Below are 20307 nucleotides of genomic sequence, written 5' to 3' on the forward strand. Positions count from 1 at the left end.
ACATGCTCATTGCTATATTTATTGTGTACTCGAGATTTTTGACGGCTAGAAGTCATTTACTACGTGAAAATTTTTAGGAAAAAGTTATTCAAGTTTCCAAAGCCAATACTCATGATCAACACTAATTCGTGAAATGATTCTGGGCCCGTTAGAGCCCAGCCATCCGCCCAACTGATGGTCATGGAGTGCCGTACTTATAGTCTGGTTTATAGCAATTACAATCTGAACACTATCGTATAGTTCATATACCTGATTTTAATAAAATTACACCTATTTGCGCAGGAGCCGATGCCCACACACCGCACCGTGCAGTACAAGTCATCAAATTCCATTATCAATCATTCATACCTCAATTTGAGCGAGGATTTACTATGCTACAATCTAGTTTGTGGCTGTACATCCACTATTAAACTCAATTATTTTGCGGATTTAATATTAACCCATGGATATTGTTACGTCTATTGATCAGGCCGTAGAAATAATGTATCATCAAGGTTGTAATGGATCATTATATATCCGACTGACTGACCATGACTTACGTGGAGCATATGTCTGGCTTTTAACTATTGCGTGATTTGTTTTCAATCTTTTATATATAGTAAAGAGTTTCCATTGAACCTTATCCCTCCTGTCTCATCAAAACACCAAGTCGCCAACCTCCATTGTAGACACGGCTTAATACCCAAAAAATCGTGAACTGTCAGTATATGAAATAGAGCTTCAACGCATGGCGCGCGCTGCTATTTTTTAGGGTTGACAATTTCAAACCAGCACCATAAATCGCAAATAGACTCGGATGTGCCTACTTGATTAGTGTTCACGTGACAATTCCAATAAATTAGGCCGAACTTTCGGGTTCGTATCCCTTTTATTCTGCGCGCAAATTGAGGAATTACTGACTAGATGCGCACTTTCTCGTTTGTTATGAATATTGGACAACTAAAAACACCTCATCGCCAGCTATTCCGTGTTAGCAGTGTCCCACAGAATCCGAGCGGTAGGTCAAGCTATAAGTCGATAGTTTCGGAAAAATAAGACCAATATCAGCCTGGTGTTAATGACCACAGTAGACGACAAAACATCTAGAATAAACTAAATAAATTAGATCATAGCGCCTCAAGTTATTATCAATTTCAATTAGCTGATTAGGGCATTTATAGGTTTAGGGCCGACATTTACAAGTACTTGATAGACACTGACAACAGGTGCAAAGATTGTAACTTTATTTATTTATAATTAGAAATGATATCTTTTTGAAACGTCAATTTACCAGTTTGCAACATCGCTGTTGCCTACTGCAAATTATTCATGACCCATTCCGCATACTAATGATTTGCGCTATTTTTTACTCGTTACCGTGGATAATTAAATTTAGTGCGTGTTCCTATGGTTCAGATAAACTTATTGTTAATGTTTATATATTTATCTCACTGTAATTCTCACCCAAAGTTGAACAAATTGTGCCCGTTGCCACCAATAAATTCGGGAAGTCAGATATGGCTGACGCATTTCATAAATGTGGTTTCTGCAAATTAGCTGTTTGTCCTTAATTTCATTATAAGTGCAACTTTGCCGATTGATTATGCAGTCGCTACTATGTTTTCCCGCACAGCTCAAATGAACAAAATGAACGATCTCTATTGGATTCAAATTTTTAACCTTAAAATGTAAAAGACGGAAATATCATTTTGTATGCAGAATAGCATCCTACCCTTTATAGCAATATGCTCCGTGTGAACTATTCGTCATTAAATCCGACTGTCCAATCGTTGTGTTGTTGTTTACGGACAAGTTATTAGCGTCGATATTTAATTAGTACTGAGTATTTAGGATTTATTTTTATATAGAAGAGGTGTCAGTGAAGTAGGTGAATATTCAACAATTCAATTTCATGTTATAGTTATAACCACAGCGTTGTTTTTTCTCTCTCCCCTTCATATGAAAGTGAGCCTCAGTTTCTGGGTTCTCGAACATAACCTACTTCAGAGATAATGATATTCTTTTTTTAACAAAACATCACTCGATGCTCTAGCATTATTCATCTCGTTTTTACGTAGGAAATGCTGACCTGACTGTTCAAAATTTCGGTAGGCGGACGGCGATGCCGGCTTAATACGGCTGAGTGAACACGGCTGGTAATAGTATTTACACAATGCCTAGACGCTGTGTCTTTCGCATTTGTCAACTGCTGATGGCTAAGCTATCAAGCAGTATAGTAATTGTGAAACAAAGCAGTATGACCTATTGTGACTTTTGTATATAAGCTACTTACATGCCAAGTGTACTGTGCAATAACATGCCAGCCGGCCAAACAACTTGCTTCAACGTCCTCCTGTAGTAAAATCTATAGTATTCATACAGTCTTCGACGTAGATTTGTAATTATGGTTTCAAATATATCAGTGGATCAACGTCTTTCCATATATTACCATCGACATGTGGTCTACGTACACAGACTGTGAAATAGCCATATATCGATGGAGAAATTAACACATAAAGTTGGCTGACGTATTCAGTAGCGTAATAGGCTCAACCATTTTCGGCCGACCATCTCGTGTAAAATCGTTGGTATTAAAAAAATATTCGACCTATACATAGAAACCTGGTATCATATGAATCAGAAGATTGCTAGCTTTCCCTACAAACCAAAATGAAGCCGCTAGGACGTGTACAAGAATGAAGATATTGCCCGATGACCGCTTGACCGATTCCGTATACGGAATCCGATTCTAAAAGGGTTAACCGTTTTCATCCTTGTGGTAAAAACACTACAGGTTTGTTGTCTTGGTGCACCATGCCTTTTGGGTGACTGACCGTGCAGGCTGGCTGTGTGCAATAAAACAGTATAGATAGGCCTGCCATATGTACCTTTTTTTCTGATTTCCAAAATATGGCAGTCCTAGTATGGAGTTAATTATGTCTCCCGTCCCCTAATTGAACTCGTTTAAAAGTATGGTACTTTTTAGGTTGCAAGGAAACACCCGATTGGTTAGCATTGACGTTTTATATTCAGCCCAGATAATCTTCATCTCCTATATCAACCTCCTTTGTTCTATGACGTCACATTAGAATGGTACAATGTAAAGAACTTATATCATAGTAGTACCGCATTCTTTGCAAGTAGTGCAGCAATGAGGAGGGCAAGTATTATAAAACGGTGATCCTAATCTTGTGACGGCTGATTATTGGATTGGATGCTTTTGCGTGCTGAGTCGGATTTAGCCCTTGGTCTATAACTATATAGCGTGGGTTTATATAACTGTTAACATCACGCATTAACAATGGTTATAATATCTTTGGTCAATTACCAAGCTGATAAATAATTGTTAGAGCTATTGTCTCGTATAGTAACGACTCTATCTAACGTTCACATAACGTCCTAATGCTATTGTTCATAAGATTTGAACAACTCGTCGTCAGTCTCAGTTAACGTTTTTTCAAACCCTGCTAACTTCCTAGACTCTTCATGCCTTTCAGCTCTGTGTAGAGTGAACTGAATTTTCTGTTCCTGTGCTTCGAGTTATATTCAGTTATGAGCGGAAGATCGTTGACATGCCTGCATCCGCCCCCCATCTTCACGATCAATATATTACTTTATGAAAGTAGGGACTGACGCACATCCGAACATTCATCAAGCAAATTTTTGTCGCTATCATCCGTACCATGGCGTGATTAAACCACCAATTACAGTCAAATTTTACCATTCTGCTGCAGTTAACTATTTCCTATGAGTCAATCTTCCACTGCAACGTTTCCTTTCCCACCGTTTTTTAAGGCCTTATTGTGCAAGAGTTTTGCAATGGCGTGATCAAACCACCAATTGCCGTCAAATTTCACCATTTCGCTGCAGTTAATTATTTCCTATGAGTCAATCTTCCACTGCAACGTTTCCTTTCCCACAGTCATTCACAGTTGTATTTTGCAAAACTCGCGCCATCTGCTCCCAAATTTTGCAGACTGATGTATTATACAGTCCTAATTTGGTTCAGCAACACAATCCTAAACTTACGCAATTTTGTATTTTGCAATAATGCTCGTTGCATCATCTAGTAATACCGCGAATTTTGCCGCGCACCTTGTAGGTTTGCATGGCCAAGTATTGCTCAATATTCAGACTTTGTTGTTTTATGAAAAATTGAATTAGGTTTTGGTTAATTTCACGAGGGCTCCAAACCACACAAACAGACCAAACACAACATATAACAACCCTCATTTGTATGATTAATTCACAATGTCTATTTTAGTTTTTCATGCAATGTCACTGCTGTAATATACGTCTTTCGGTTATTCCGTCGAATAACTTCCCTAAGATAATTTGTTCCAGTGACTCTCCGACATTTCGCATAACATAAATACACACATCCTACCATTGCCGTTACGCTAACCGCAAAAATCAAGGCATAATTGTTAAGTGATTCTTCTAAATCCTTCCTATTATTAATACCAATAATAGTTCTACTTACTGTATATCCTTGCTCTATTTCCAGCAGTTTGTGTAATTCTCTATAGAAATCAAATGTAATTCGGTCCGGTCTGTCATGTTTGGCAGTAGGTAAGGTATGCGGTATATTGAGTGTAGTTGTTCCTTCTCCTTTGACAACGGGCGTAATTGATGAAAGTGCACTATTGGAAGTCCTCTTCCAACTTCTGATCACATCATTTTTACTTACTGATGTGGGTTCGTTCTGGCCGTACCTTGGTGAAAGCAAGGATGTTGATTTGGTTCTTACCTGTGGGTCTTGTTCACGAGTTTGATCAAATGCTTTGGTGGTAGAGTGAGCCTTGTTGGTGACGAAATTTTGGTGCATACCAACTGTCGGTGCTACTTGTGTTGTATCAAACAACATATTGAAATGCGTTATTGGCGGTGTTGTGTCCATGAGTTGATTTTCGTAACGACTCGATTGTATATAAAACTCAGGTGTCTGCGTAATCTGGGGTGTTTTCTTTGTGGGCACTGGTATGGAGCCTAGCATTTCACCGTTTTTTGTGGGTATTTGATAAGTCATGGTATTCCATTGTAACCGTGCGTTTGCAGTGATCTCCATTGGTGTAATCGTTGTTAACTCTCTTTCGGAAAAGGTGACTCCCGTCGTAGCAATGCCAATGCTTTTCTGAGCGTCCAACTCTGTTGATATAGCCGTAGATGGTTCCACAGTTGTGAAAATATTTGTGGGATTCGTCCTGCGTCTTTCTTGTTCACTCACAGTTTTCACTGTAGTTAAGAATGCAGTAATAGATGCAGTCGGTCTTGGGCTGGTGTTATCTTCGCGTGAGGAATGCTCAGTCGTCGATATGGCTGGAAGTGGGGTCGATGAAGTCGTTCCGGAAGTAATAATGGCCAATGTCAACCCTTTAGTATATGCTGTGATCGCATTAGTTGTTAATGTGGACGCAATACTCTCCGAAGTGTATGCAGACGTTCGTGGCGTAGAAGTTGGAGTACCAGTTGTTAACTTAATTGTGTATTGACTCCCTGTAGCCGCGATTGGAGTTTCAGTCGTTGGTAACGCAATTGTAGTTTCAAAGATATTTGTGGAAATCGTAGTGTCGGCAACGGGTATGGGCTTCCTTCTTAGCGAACTGTCATATTCCACGTCTTCGTTATAATAGTCATAGTAGTAATTTCCAGGCTCTTGAAAACTAGTATAGTTGTCATATTTGTCATAGCTGAATCCCTCATACTCTTCAATATTATCATAATTATAGCGTTTAATGTCGTAATGATCCGTCCTTCTTACACCTTCCTCAGTGTTTGTGATGGTTTCCACCGTTCTCATGGTTGGTTGTTGACTAATTTCAATAGGAGTGAAATTATATAATGTACCAGACTCACTGTTGGGGACCGCCGTTCGAGTGGTCCCTTCATGACTGACAGGCCTTGTGGGTATTACTTTTGCAATACTTGATGACCTTGCGGAGTTTGTTTTCATTTTGATATTCTCCTTATAGGCATAAGGTGTATATACCAATATGCCCGCACATATTATAGCTTTGTAGGCAACGCTAGGTCGGAATAGCCGTATATCATCATGGAGTTGCGCCTCTCTCAGTTTGCGCGTCGACATGTAGCTTAATAGCCCCTCGTTTATCCTACTCAGTTTCCGTTGCGTCAATGCTGATCCTAGTTCCTGACTTAAGGAATCCATTTCGGCTATTGTTATTGGTCTCTCCAGTCTCTCCAGATTTTTTCTCTTTTTATGTATGGGAAGAGACAACTGGCGTAAACGCCTTTTCGTTACTTCTACATAAAACATTCCTAGGCGGGCTAGATAATAGTCAATATTTCTTGTGTTTTGTCCATTGTTTTGAAATGATGCAGTCAGAACAAAATTGCCTAATCTCCCAGGTTGTTTACAATGGGATAGATTTTTGGGCCACGCTTTGAGCGAAGATTTATGACCCGAAGGTCTCAGGGATGCAATCAACAATCGACCATTTCTATGATCTGCATATACGGGCTGATTTTTGTATGGATCATATAACACTTCCTTGAAGGATAAGGCCGTCTTTAAATTTCCTATTGTATTTCGACATACTTTTCTATTCCTCTTACGTTCACATTCCAGGCTGCCTTGCAACAATGTGGGAAAATTATTTGCCCCCATTATCCGTCGAGTTTCATTATTCAGATGTTCACGAAGGGCATAAACCCTTAGTCTAGACCATGTATGACCATCAAAGATTGCTGGCCTTTCTCTGGGACCTGTTTCGTTGCGAGCTTTCAGCCAAATTATATCGTGATGTAGCCTGGGTAGCTTGACTCCCACTGGCCATTGACTGTAAGAATTGGTTTCCTGCATTCTTGTTCCTGGTCCTCTAATACTGTTATCTATTTCCATGAACACAAAGTCTCTGGACAGTGTATTCACTGCCCGATTGTCTGGATAAAATACACATCCTATACATTGCATCCCGCCAATATTTTCGAGTACGCATACACTAAATTCGCCTTTGTTGACCTTCCACCCCTCGATTCCTTCTGAATGCTGTTGACACCTTGCTGTTACTGTTGCATATTGTGCCAAGAGGTTCATTACTGATAACTTGTAAACTGTCAACAGCTGGTGTATAGTAACTTCTGGGGTCGTATTAGGAGAGATTATTCGATGAATAGCTCTCGGTACGGCCATAGGAACACGTGTTTTTTGTCCTACAACATACTTCCATGTATGTATTGATCCAAAGTCACTTTTCCGACGATATATTGTGGTCCTGGTCAGGGCTAATAACGTAATATCGGGAAGTATTCGTGATAGTTTCCGATTGCATCCACATTCTCTTTCATATTGTCTAACATTGCTCCAATACCTCCTCTCAGACCCTGAGGGTGCAAATAACTTATACAATTGGCCATGATCTGCTCGCGTTGGACCGAATTCGGGCGTTTCTCCATATATTGAGAAATTATTTTCCATTTCACCTATTGGCCAACTTTCATTTAATTTAAATAGTCGATTAAGGCGGATGTATTTGAGACCTTGATTTTGAAATGTTGTCCATCCAGTGAGGTTAAACATGATCTTGGGCACCACTCTCATAGCGGATAGGGGCAATAATTCGCCATGAACTTGCCGATATCTTTGGTGCAGTATTAAGGCGACTGCCAGCACAATCCATATTTTCCAGTAACAGTTCATAGTATTATAAATTAGTTAGTATATCTGTGGACTATATGAAAAAGTTAAATTTATAAAGGCAAAACCCTTTTTTGTACACATGTATGTACTACATCCTTGTCGATTTGGCTGTTTTCAAGTAGGTAGGCACCGATGATATGTACATTGTCAATTGAGTGTTCGCGTTCCGCCTTTGTACCTTGGACTTTAACTTAGGACAGCAGAAACTGCTATAACGACAGCAGCAAAACAGGATGATCCCAGCCCCCAATATCAAAATCACTGGAATTAACACGGACCCCAGGCCGGAGAAAATACCACTCAATCCTTTACTAAATATACCACCGACCGCGCCAAGTCCATCTTGTAGTAGATCTCCTGTGCTATCTGCTATCGTTTTTATCAAACTGCCGGCATTTTGTGATATTTCTTCTATTGTCTGGCCAAAGTTGTTCATGAATTCTTTACCCCCAACAAATGCGAAGGGCTTCACTGTAATATTCTCATAACGCCAGGTAGAAATATTCATGTATACGCTTTTATTAACCTCTTCTCTCCAAACATGCAGTCCCAGATCCACACTATGTTGAGCTCGATCTAGACCGATACGGTTAGCACGCAGTTCCACACCAATGTCATTAGTCTCGTTGATATAAGCGTCCCTGTAAGCCGTTAGCTGCTGAGCATGTTCCTTTATCCGTAATGTCCCTTCTCGGATTTTTGTAAGATATATCTTGCTGGAATCAAATATCAGCTTGCCGGTTAGATTTGCTAGTTCATCCAAGACCAACCGGTCAATAGCCAATTCAGCTTCACTCATTTCCTTATAGTTTTGAAAAGAGGTCAGGGAGGCTGTGGCTTGTCTTATTATCATCTGTCGATTCCTTTCTATGTACTTTTCCAATAGTACTAGGCGTTTATTTACTAGTGATGACCTCACTTCCATGGTGGCCACTGTTCGATCCAATTTTTGTTGTTGAGCCATCTGGAGCCGAGAAAGCTCGTTAATCTTCCTCCCTAGTGCAATGGACCTCTGCGTGGCTTGTGTCATTCTGTCATTGATTTGTCTGCTCAGATCTACCGTTTCCTCATGCAATTGGGATGAAACTGACGCCACAATGGTTATTGCGGACACCAGGCCGAATACAAGACACAATAATCCGGACAGAAACCTTTTACGTCTTTGACGTGGGCCCTGTCTGGCCCTATCCCTCGATACCAATTCGCCTTTTATTTCTATTGGACCCCCTGGTAAACGTGGTCGGTTTTGTTCCGGATCAAAATGAATATGGTCCCAAAAGGCTGCTTTTAAAGCAGGTCCACCTACGGGGTCCCGGCAAATATCCTGGTTACGTGTTATTCTTCTTTTACACGCCATGTCTGATTCAGTTAGGGAGGAAAATCTTAACCATAGAGGCATGATATCTGTCTTAAGTGGCACACCATCATAAAAGTTATCATACAATCCAAATCGTTGTTCAAGGTTGTTCAATCCATCCAGGTTCGGAAAAGACGGAAATATCCATTTAACTCTGCGGGGAAAATTTGTCATTGGTAGATCGCCCCACAAGGTGACATTTGTTCCTGGCCAAAAATTACATGAGTGAGCCACATTGTAGGCCTCCCATACATATTTTGGCATTCTCCAGAATCGGTTCTTGGGCCATCGGTTTTCATAAAATTCTTGATCGACCCATCCTTTCATGGTACCAAAGGCCCCCCTACATGGTATTACAGGCCGATGCTTCGCTTCCCATCTATTATAATATTTCGTCACTACTTCTTGGATGATTATATCTGCCTTGTTTGGTTCAAGGGCCGAGATTACTCCCTTAATTTCGCATCTCGTACAGATTCCGATCGATACCACGTTGACCCACCGCGGGGAGCCATCTTTTACTTTATGCCAGCATTGTGTAAAGCTATTGCTACTTGCATTGTACTTGTTTAATTCACCCATTTTTTCCATATCCTGATCCCTCATTTGATCTTGGCGACACGAAGCTTCGACAGCTGAATACCTTTCAAAGACTCGCAGAATAATCAATTTAAATTTGGTCATCGCAAACATAGAGTAATTCCTTCCAAGTTCCCTAAACAAGTACTCGTGTCCAGACCAAAACCAGCGAATCCTATAAGGGCCTATAGGTCGGATGAACGTATTTGTTTGATTAAGAACCTTATAGGATAATTTGGGCGTAATTTGACCCAAACGCCGTTGACAGAGGCAGGTGCGTTCAAATTCTTGTACGCTTGACCAATACCGACCATGTGGGAATTCCATTTGTTGTAATGAAAATCGCTCAGCCACTACGTAGCCAAATGACTTACTATAAAACAACTCTGGCCGTCTATATACATGTCGCTCCGCCGTTTTATTGAAGATGCTCAATAAGTGATAGTCCTCCCACTGTGTCTCGTTTAAAGTCACCCAATCCTTAGGTAGGGGTCCTTGAAGCTCACCCAGTGTACCCTGAGTGAAAAACCGTGCTCTACTCGTTATAGAATCTGTGTGTCCGTGCATGCCTTCCGCCGTCGTATGCAGCAACAAATCAGATGTACAAATGATACCAACAAGGATAGACAGAGGATAAGGAAGGCCGTCCATGGTGAAGAAATTGGTGGGTCTCGCCAGTTCATAAGTTAAATATAATCGCGCACTAACCCTAGACTACCGTCTGTAAAAACACAAAATAACAGATGTCGTCATTTCCGTCCTAGAACCCTATAGCGGGGTTCGCAATTATGGTAATACAGGAGACCCATCAAATTTGTCAAAATTATACGGTGGGTCATTGTGTATGGTGCGTAGAAGTGCCATAAATCGGTCAGTTTTCTGATGTTGACGTTTCCACAAAAACTCCCCCACGTAATCGGCCAAAAGATGACGTGCTAGACCACGAGACCTATGTAAATGATACTTGAGCTGGGACCAGCAACATTCCACGTCATTGGTATGGTGAGATGTCCTAGGGTCTTTAAACCAACAAGAATGGTCCACTACGCCGTGTATATAACCTTTTCCCCAACTCTCTATGCCCTTATAGGAAGGGTAGGCATCTGTCAGGATCGTGGATCCCTCTGCTACATTCTCCACTATGAGTTTTCGAAATACTTCAGCCGTTCTGTCGGCAGTAATCTCAATGAACATTTCTCCGGTAGCTTTATCTATGCCACCAAACCCCCAAATGGCTTTAACAGCTGGTCCTTTGCCCGAGGCAGCCCGGCGCTTAGCTAAGTGCGTTTCATCAATGATAACACAGCCTTTTTCACCTCCCAAACGTCGTTTATTCCTGCGAAATTCGGCCGTACAAATTTTTCGCAGTCGTCCACTCCAAGTGACCGTGGAACGTTGGCTAATCTCGGCTTCATGTGCTATTTGGGTTTGCAACGCGTCATGAGCCCAAAAATAGAATAGCATCAATAATTTAGGAAGTGACACATTGCTGTTGGCAAATATTGAATACTTGCGTATGGTTGCCGTAGTATCACAAGGATTGCATCGCCATCTGAACCCATCATCCACTATCGTTCTCCTTTCTTCTTTCATAATATGCGCACATCGTCGACACTTCATTTTCCTTACCAACAATCCGTGATCTCTCAGAAATAGTACACAATCTCGCGTGTTGATTAGCGCACCCGATTTGATCAAACTTAAGACATTGTATGTTCTTCCCCTCGTATCTGTGCAAGCAAACAGCACCGTATACATGGTATGTCAAATCTCTACCGTCTCTCGTGGGACGAATGTCGTTTTTCTTGACATTACATCATTATTGCTTCTCTCCTATTTAATCCCGTACCGTTCATATGGCAGGGTCATTTCTTTCACTTGTTCCGTGCTAGACCTACTGCTTTTTTTACCCCTATTTCAATGTACATTGAAAACACTTACAATCCTTCCACACACCCACTTTCTGATGCAACTGTTATTGCCGTAGCAACCTCCGGGTACTTACTTCACCAGTACCAAAAAATTTGATCGCAGTCATTTTTTCAGATCGCTACTCATTTAAAAAAAACACAAAACCTTGTGTGCCATGACCCCTGTCGTCCTCTGGCTAATAAATTCAGCACATGAAATCAGTTGGGCACTTGCCGTTTTGTCAACATTGCACCAAGTTTAGCATGTTTTTTTTTTCTCGAATGGCTAGCGGCTCATTGAAAATAATGCAAGTTCACTTGCGTTCGTTTTGACTTGAATCGATGAAGTTGGAATGGCTTGTCACGATCCGAAAAAATGTTGTCTTGAAACGGTTGAAAGTAAGATAAATGCTTCCACCAGAGGCCTCGTAGTGATCAATTCGGTACGACGTTTGCCGCTTATAGGAGAAATTTGTTGAGAGGCCGTCGCGGGCCTAACAGATTGTCTCGCGAACTGCACTTTCAGCACATCTGCATTAGTATAAGAATAGGGGGAATTTTTGTGTGAAGGTGAGATTTCAAATGGCAATTGAACATACTTCCAGCAAAAAAAACAGCCAAAAGGAACCTGAATTCGTAAACAACTGGTTGCCTACTTGACAGTTCGAAAAAGAATAATTTGATAAATCCGTTCAAATTATAAAGCAAAATTCCCCCCTGAAAATTAAATCATTTCCCGGAATGGGGAATTCCCCCTGGCTGGGAATCACTGGCCTAGTCAGTTTCGTTTTGTTTAATGTCCCTAAAATTCAATTACTTCGTCACGTCGGAATCGCATCATTACAACACACATGCAACCCAGGGTTGTAATGACTCGACTCGAGTCAGAATTGAATAGCGATTTTTTAGTGACTCGACTCGAAAATGAAAAATGACTCGACTTGACTCGAGTCATTTTCCTAAAAATGAAAAATGACTCGACTCGACTCGAGTCAATTTGTGTATTGACTCGACTTGTACTCGAGTCATTGCGCATGACTCGGACCGAGTCATTGCACATAACTCAGACGAAGTCATGTGACTCGAGATTGGGTCTACCAAGTCAAATATATCATTTCGAAGAATAGTAGAGTTACACTATTATTACTTCGTCTATCAGTACTGATACTTGAAAATTCTACCAGAAACTGCTAAAAGTTAGCAAAATTAGTATATTTTGAATGCGAAGCATTCGATATCGCCGAACAGACTTGTCAAAGCTTGATTTCACATGACATTAATTCGGAACTGAACAGTCAACGCGAAACTTTACTTCATGACTTTGACTCGGACTTGACTCGGTGGTGAATTCAACATGACTTGACTTGACTAGAGTCTAAACTATAAAAGTGAGATCGACTTGTGACTCGGAACCTTGTGACTTAGTTACAACCATGGTGCGACCTGTCGTCCATTTACCATATGTTCACCTTATAATATAAGAGATCGTATTGGTCCAGGGATTCTCAAAGCATTTCAGAGCACGACCCTTATTCTGAGTTTTCATTAACATCTCGCGGTACAAGCCCATCACTTCAAAAGAACCGCCATTTTATTTATAACGATATAGCATTTCATAAGCATTTGTGAACTAGAGAAGATGCAGACAACCATTCGTTGTACGATGAGCGGGTATGCGAAACGTGATTCATTTAAAAAATTATTCAATTCAGCGAGGTTGATGTCACTGAATCTTTTATTGCATAACTGTTTTGTATTTTGCTCCATGCGTACACCGAAACCACGAACTTCCTTTGCCGAAATCACAAACTCACGGATCCTCGGATATTTGAAATTGGCGATTGATTTTTTTTAAAGCAAGCACATGACAACGATCACGCACTTAGCATGCAGGTATGAAAACGCATCTCTGAAGTTTCGTGACTACGAAACCAGAAGCGCTGGGCACGATTTGGCGGCTTAGACTGTGCAGCGAAATTTTTCTTCCACGTTTCATTCATTCAGGCCTTATGAGAGCTCATATATTACTAAATAATGTATACGACTTTATCTATAATGTACATTTTATGTGTAGCCTACTCATGACGCACATTGCAGAATCGATATTCATAACAAAGCGTTAAGAGATATGCAGATGACGCAACTCTTTGTCAAGGGTTGTGTTATGATTTCATTGGGTCTATTGGCTACATATAATGCATCCGATTCGACACACATCACATTTTATTTCTCCATCCATTGACTGCGTAACTCACACAGTCTTGTAATGTTGACCGTCTTTGCCTTCGCGTTGATGGCCGTGTGCTCAGCCCACGGTTATGAAGATGGGAGCTGCCAACTTCCACTGCAAGAGGACATTGACTGGATTCGGGTGAGCAAGCATTTACGGCGTTGCTGCATGTGAAGTTCGTATAGATGAGGTATTGAATTTGTCATATAAAACGCTGTGTCCACTGTTCAGATTGCTGTAGCCGAACACAGACCAAACGCTGATTTGGTCTGATGGACTCTAGCAGTGTTGGGATCAAGTCACTACCTTCGAGTCACGAGTCAATTCGAGTCATTGCACGTTTTGACTCGAGTCAAGTCAAGTCAATCGATTTTCGAAGGTGACTCGATTCAAGTCAAGTCACTCGATTTTTTGAAGGTGACTCGAGTCAAGTCGAGTCAAGTTAAGTCAAGTCACGAGTCAAGTCACAATTCAAGTCAAGTTGCCTTTTCGAAGTATGAGGCGTGATTACATCATTGAATTTTGCTAGATGTCTGAAATACATATTGAGTGGTCATTGATTCTGAACCGATAGAACTAATATAGAGTAAAATATACACGCAAGAAGGCACTGTATATCACTCACATATTCGTAGAACTAGGTGAGTGCATAGCCTCAGTTTATAGTTACCAGCCAAAATAGAGAATAGAGAAACGAATTGATAAGATACAATACGTGCCCCTTTACAAATTAATATGATATGATTCGAACCTACGCCAATGGTTGAGGTCGTTGAGGACTATATAAGCTATATTCGGATTGCATTATATTAAAACAAGAGGTTTGGTTAAGGTAAGAACAGAGAACAGAAATAGGCATTTTGCTATTTAATTACTTTACTACTAGTTTATGACAACGTAAGCTGTAGGCTTCGATCACTTCGTTTGCGGTCAATTTATTAGTGAGAGAACAATGGAGGCCTAGAAAAACGCACGGTTTGTTTGTTTGTTTTGGGGTATTCATGGTGTTTGTCGACTACTATGGTCATTTACACCAGGCCGATATTCTTCTTATTTTTCCGTAACTGCCGACTTATAGCACGGCCCACCTCTAGGCTTTTGTAAGACACCGCTGACGCGGATGAGGTGGCGAGGAGGAGCCTAGGTAAACCTCCAACACTTAGGTATCGGAATTCGGAAGTCGACCTCGGTCGGACTCGAACCCGCACCCATTGGTGTTGCAGCTGCGGATTATACCACTGCGCTATCTCGCCACAAAAAAAAAACGCACGGTCGTTGAATGATTGGTCGCTCTCACGCGTTACACCAGCGTTTCGCGAACATCCGAACAAATGGAAGATACAGTGATATTTATCGATACCGATTACTTGATGACTTGAAATTGACTCGGGAATCCACATTTCTGATACGCCGAGTCAAGTCAAGTCATGTCATTTTAGCAAAGTGACTCGAGTCAAGTCAAGTCATACGAAAAAGGTGACTCGAGTCTGACTCGATTCAAGTCATGACTCGAGTCATCCCAACACTGGACTCTAGTCCATCTATAGCTCAAGTCCTGGGAGGACCGTATAGGCATTGTCATTGACATATCCATAACAGTCGCACACAGCTTGAAGCCCGCTGCACACTGAGCTCGCGACCCGATAAAACGAGAGAATCGCGCCTGTCTGCGACGGTGCCATTCAGACCGGAGTCGCCGGCAACTCGCAACATGCCGTCTGCGACAGGGCTGCGCAACTCCGCGACAAAGTTGAAAATTTTCAACTTTGTCGTGAGTTGCGAGCGACTTGTCAGCAGTTACTGATCGTTAGCTCTATGTCACCGCAATAGTTTGTCCGGGTACTGCGTGTTTTGATTTGTATGATTGTTTCCTCATTGAATTTAGACTGATTTGAGGCCATTTTAGAACCTGAAGCCGTTTTAGAACTTGAAGCTTAACTGCAATAACGCATTCTACTGTAAGCAGTACCGGTAATTAACTAAGACAAACCAGTACCGGCAGTATTGATACCACGAAAGTCTCAGTCATTGTATGTCTACAGGTGGAATTATCATGCCTTGTCTGATTCATTTTAACCTGTACAAGTACAATGTACATGTACATTGGTTGGAAACTGGGCTAAGCAGTTACTTTTATTCGAGGTATGTCATGGGTTCACTGATGTATATTTCAGATACCGGTGCATCTCGGTGCACGACGTGTGAAAATCTTATTGTTGACTAGGTAAGGTAGCGGCAGTGTAATTCTTGACGTTAAATTTCGTCTATTCTCCTCTTTATCAGACTCCGGTACGAAATGTAGTGGCGATTCATAAAGTCAGAAATGGACTATGCATCATTATGGAGAATGAGATCCCTAGAGCTAAAACTAGAGAATCAACCAGACCCACGGATCAATTTCAATGCTTGATACCTGAGGATGAATCGAAGATTGAAAAGGAAAGAATCCCAGAGTTATATTTGAATATTGTTAAGACTTAATTCATTTACAATAAAATTATAACGCATTTGAATGTTGTTCTCTATCATATGGAGAAATTGGTGTATGAGTGCTTGACAGTTGATGCAGTCACTGAGGCGATGGACTACAAAAAGGCTTGGTGTGTGTAGCATAATAGGCTAGAACTCCAGAAATTTGGATCAGCGACCGGAAATAGCGCCTATAACTGAGTCACGCAGACTCTGCGTTTTCAACATTGAAATATGATATTGGTTCGTTAATGGAAAAGTGTGTGCATATAAGACGTCCACTTATTCATTGACAAAACCATGTACCCATCGAAATACTCGTTTTGCGATCTATCAGGAGCTGTGCAATGTGTATCCATTTCGAGCTTTCGGACAGAACGCGCAAGAGCTGTAGTCGCCGCTTGTGGGCACTGCCGGGACCAGTGTGCATTGCGTCGCGACTTACGACTCGCAACTCATAACGCGCAACTCGCGATGTTGCGTCGCGAGGTCAGTGTGCAGCGGGCTTGATCGAGTAAATACATAAATGCATTCAATCCACTATCATTACTATGCCTATTAGGGTGGCTTCTCCCTAACCGACGCTTGAAAGTCTGGGTTTCGTCGAGTGGGTGGTATAGCTATTCATGACTCATATGCTGCAGCAACGTAAGATCTGGTTCAGGGTGTCAGAGGCCGTTTTTTGCGGTGGTCAGTAACAACTCTCAATGCAAACTGCAGCTGCTCAACGTACTTTCTTAGAGAGCCAGGAAAATCTTTAACTATGACAATGAAACGTTAAGCGTGGTAGGCCTATACATTCAGTGACAGTCAATGTGCTGATAATGCTTTTTGCGGAAATGGAACTAGACGGCTCCTTTCTATGAGCTTCCGGATCTTAAATAAAAACGTATACCAGATGGAAGTTTTTAAAAATGAGTCTTGATTTCTTTGTCGTAAAGTCGATTAAAGTCTTCTCTTGAATGTGTTTTAATTCAATGATTGCACGATAAATGATTATACTCTTTCCCTTCCTATAACAGCATCGTAATGTCATCTCAAAATAAATTATTGATCAGCTAATGATTCGAGTCCGACTCAAGTCACGATTTTCTGATGACTCGAGTCATTTTCTCAAAATACGGAAATGACTCGACTCGAGTCGATCTGTGTATTGACTCGACCTGGACTCGAATCAAAACGATAAAAGTGAGATCGACTAGTGACTCGGAGCCTTGTGACTTGGTTACAGCCCTGGCTAATACTCACACAATGGACCTAGACTTCCAAGCGTTTGCAAAGTGCAACTATTGATATCACGTGACTATGTGTGTTCTATAACTTAAAAGGATGGAAATTTCGATCTATTGAGCCACATCTAGACGGTAACAATATCACCACCCCACTGCCAATATTTTTACACCCATTTACTTATTTATTGTTTCATTACAAGGTGCCAACAAGTTGGAACTAGGTAGTTACGGATGATCCCCCCCCCCCACGAAAACGCGTTCGAGTACGTCACTATGGACATAACCGAGAAGCGCGAAGGCCCTGTCTTTAAAATGTCAGGAACCAATAGGTGAGACAACTTGTCACATTCTACAGTGAGTGAAGTATTCGGACCTGCCATTTCCCCTCCGGCCAGGACATACCAGAACACATCAAGTTTAGGCCAACATGCGCTGTCAAAAGGACCTGGGCTTCAAATATCCCCCTGACAAACCATGAGCAAAATGAATACCGCATGTTGGCTGAAAAGATTCGATCTTGATAACGTTTTGTCTCCGATATGTGCTATGTCGAAGAAAGTTTTTCGTTATCGTCTTAATATAGAACACCTCGGAGAAAATGATGTGTATCGATAAAAATGCAATTCCCGAAGAATCTCGATTTCCCTATATTAAGAAGCGTCTTGAGCGATACAGCAAAGCGGTTCTCGAACCTCTTACACCGTGACCCAAATCTGAGTTTTATTTCGTCTCGCGACCGAAGCCGCACGCATCTACATGAATGCATTTTCAATGTCATTATGTTACGTATTTACTGGCATGTATGAAATTTAGAAGGCACAGACCACCAGTTGTACGCAATGCAATTCTATAAAACATGCGTGACATTCGTGATTTCAAATAGGGGTGCAATATTTTCCTTTGTGGCCACATTTGTACTGCGGGGCTCAGATTGCAAGGACGTGACTATTCTGTGACGATCATTTCGCAGACAGGACATATCAGCAACGGTCATTTTGGGCCAAGGTTTTATCACATTCATCCAGCGTTTTTCGCGCCGCATTTTGACCGCAGCAGAATGTAAGCCAAAACTTTATACCTACATGGACCACGGAGTGGGTGGAAAGAGCGGCATAAAATACCGTTGCACGCCCCTAGTTTAAAGCAGCCCAACGGTCTCCGGTGGTGTTACGCGATATTAGGAAAGTTCTGCTCTTTCAAAATTGCGAAAAAGTTAATTCATTTATGTGAATTATGGGTACTGTAAGTAGTAGGGTTTGAATCGATATAGCCACACCAATTAAATTACGCCACGTCGCCTTAATTGCCACGCCTACATTGCCACATCATCCACCCGTTGCCGCACCTATAGGACACTACTTGCCACATCATCCACCCATTGCCGCACCTATAGCACACCCATTGTCACATCATCTGTGCCACATCATCAAGCGCCACACCTATAGTGCCACATCATCCATTGCCACATCATCTCCGCGTTGATTGCCGCATCTATACGGTGCACAGCGCCGCATCAACCAGCGCGATGTCGATTGCTGCACCTATGACATTCATTGCCACGTCAAAACTTACCTCAGCTACGAACGTTGTCCATTATTGTTTTAGAAAGCATAAAAATGTACTAAATGCCCGTATACGACTGGCAAATAGGCTACAGAAGACTAAATTTAATATTAGACCACAAATACATGGTAACAATTTTCTGCGGCCCGCGGCGTCATTTTCTGTTCAAATGCGGCCCGTGATACAAGGAAAGTTGAGAACCCCTGTGCTAAGGGTACATTCATCTGCTACGTCATCTGTGCCACATCATCAAGCGCCACGCCTATACTGCCACATCATCCATCCATCCATTGCTATATCATCGCTGCATTGATTGCCGCATCTTGATACTTTTTTCAGATATTCCATTATGTGTATTTAGGACTAATGTCATCCCTCAATATTTTTTAAACTTGATTTTATGTGTACAAGTTACGGTATCTCGGCGTCTTATAACGTAATAATGTAAGCTGCGTCGGGTGCTGCTACAATGTTAGGAGCGAATATAATAAAAAGTCCACGTCTGTACACCTGTAAGCAGGTGCGCATACTACCGTAGTAAAACGCATAACAGATTTTACGCAAAAGTCGATATTGCTTTGTGATGATTTTGATGTTGTTAGAGTATGTATGTTCACAAAGACTGCGATATCGCACGGATAAATGCATCATCACTAATTAATTACTTAAATGCGACTTGATAATAATAATCCCTAGAATAATATTAAATGCGATTTTGAGTGCAGACAGATCGCGGTTTCGATTTCCGAGGTCTCCACATTTTAAGCCTTGTTATCAACGAACACCTTCGCCGCAGGTACGCGATCCCCGACGTTATAATGATAGGGACAAATTAGCCGCATGAGAGCGAGTCTACTGAATATAACGACAGACAACAAGTTAGTTGAAAAGTAAAACTAATCGTGACCGATGCAAGACGGCGTGAAAAAGCGCTTTCCCTCGATTCTTGTAGTGACCACATTTCATACGATTCAGTCCTTTTCATGTCACTAAAATAAGGGTGATTAAACCGACAGTGAAACGCCGCCGGCGTCTTATAACGTAATAATGTAAGCTGCGTCGGGTGCTGCTATGATGTTAGGAGCGAATATAGCAGAAAGTCCACGTCTGGACACCTGTAAGCAGGTGCGCATACTACCGTAGTAAAACGCATAACAGAATTCACGCAAAAGTCGATATGGCTTTGTGATGATTTTGATGTTGTTCCATACCGATTGGGAGGATAGGACTCCTAATTTAATAACTAACTACATAATCCCTAGTAACGTAGTCAGACGCATAACGGAATTTACGCAAAATCGGTATTGCTCTGCGATAATTTTGACCAC

General features: G+C 41.4%; 1 protein-coding gene and 1 long non-coding RNA gene across 2 annotated transcripts in view; one reads left to right on the plus strand and one right to left on the minus strand.

Annotated features, from left to right (window-relative positions):
• The window catches only part of LOC145457805 (uncharacterized), a 569341-nt gene that overhangs the window by 112912 nt on the left and 436122 nt on the right, over nucleotides 1–20307 (plus strand). The gene's annotated exons all lie outside the window — the stretch shown is intronic.
• LOC145457667 (C-type mannose receptor 2-like) overlaps nucleotides 1–20307 on the minus strand; it is a 312234-nt gene that overhangs the window by 99487 nt on the left and 192440 nt on the right. The window lies entirely within an intron of this gene.

The sequence above is a fragment of the Botryllus schlosseri genome, chromosome 2 (assembly GCF_051294905.1).
Source record: "Botryllus schlosseri isolate E-star chromosome 2, Bs_hap1, whole genome shotgun sequence".
NCBI lineage: Eukaryota > Metazoa > Chordata > Ascidiacea > Stolidobranchia > Styelidae > Botryllus > Botryllus schlosseri.